The sequence below is a fragment of the Chrysochloris asiatica genome, unplaced genomic scaffold (genome assembly GCF_000296735.1).
Source record: "Chrysochloris asiatica unplaced genomic scaffold, ChrAsi1.0 scaffold00556, whole genome shotgun sequence".
Classification (NCBI taxonomy): Eukaryota; Metazoa; Chordata; class Mammalia; order Afrosoricida; family Chrysochloridae; genus Chrysochloris; species Chrysochloris asiatica.
The window spans coordinates 218,489-219,610 of record NW_006409074.1 but is presented as its reverse complement, the minus strand read 5'-3'; positions in this window follow the sequence as shown (position 1 = coordinate 219,610).

Below are 1,122 nucleotides of genomic sequence, written 5' to 3'. Positions count from 1 at the left end.
TGTATGATGTTCTTGATGTCATCCCACAACTCTTCTGGTCTTTGGTCTTTAGTGTTTAATGCATCAAATCTGTTCTTCAGATGATCTCTAAATTCAGATGGGATAAATTCAAGGCCAGTGAATAATTTCCTTTCTTACCCCTCCTCACTAGCCCCCTGCCCAGAACCACCAATATAATGTTTCTTTTATCAAGAAAATCTTTTCTTGAGGTTTTATAACAGTTATATAATACTTGTCACTAATTTCACTCAGCATAATATCCTCCAGGACAATCCATGTTATGAAGTGTTTTACAGATTCATTGTTACTCTTCACACACAATACACACAATACTATTCCATTGTGTGTTAAACCAAAGATGGTTAAACCATTTTTGATGGGCATTTAGACTGTCTACATCTTTTTGCTATTGTCAATAGTGCTGCAATGGACATAGGTGTGCATAGATCTTTTCGTGTCACAGTTCTTATTTCTTGAGAATATCCACCAAGGATTTGCTGGGTCATATAGTGTTTTTGTTCCCAACTTTTTGAGAAAATGCCATAGCATTTTCCACAGTGGTTGTACCATTCTACAGTCCCACCGGTAGTGTAGGAGGGTCCCAGTCTGTCCACACCCTCACCAGCATTTGTTTTTTGTGTTTTTCAACTTTGCTGTTGTTACTGGACAAAAGGTCTGACCGCCAGCCACTGCAGCCAATTACAGAGACAGGGTGTGAATCAATATACATTTTACTGACAGATCTGAAAGACAGTGAGTCCCTTCTCAAACATAGTCTTACTTTCCCTCTTAAGGTTGGAATTCTTATACCCTTATGGGCATTGATCTATTTATTATTGTCACATTCCTTTCTCAGAATGTAATGGCTTTCCCATCCAGGAGTGCATTTGCACTCCACTAGCTCAAGGTCCTGGACACCCTGGGAGCCTCAAGGTCAGCAGTTCGAAACTACCAGCCATTCCGCAGGAGAAAGATGAGGCTTTCTGCTCCGGTAAAGATTTACAGCCTCAGAAACCCTTTGTTGTTGTTGTCAGGTGCCTTCAAGTTGGAACCGACTCATAGCGACCCCATGCATAGCAGAACAAAACAATGTCCAATCCTCGGCCAACCTCACTACCGCTG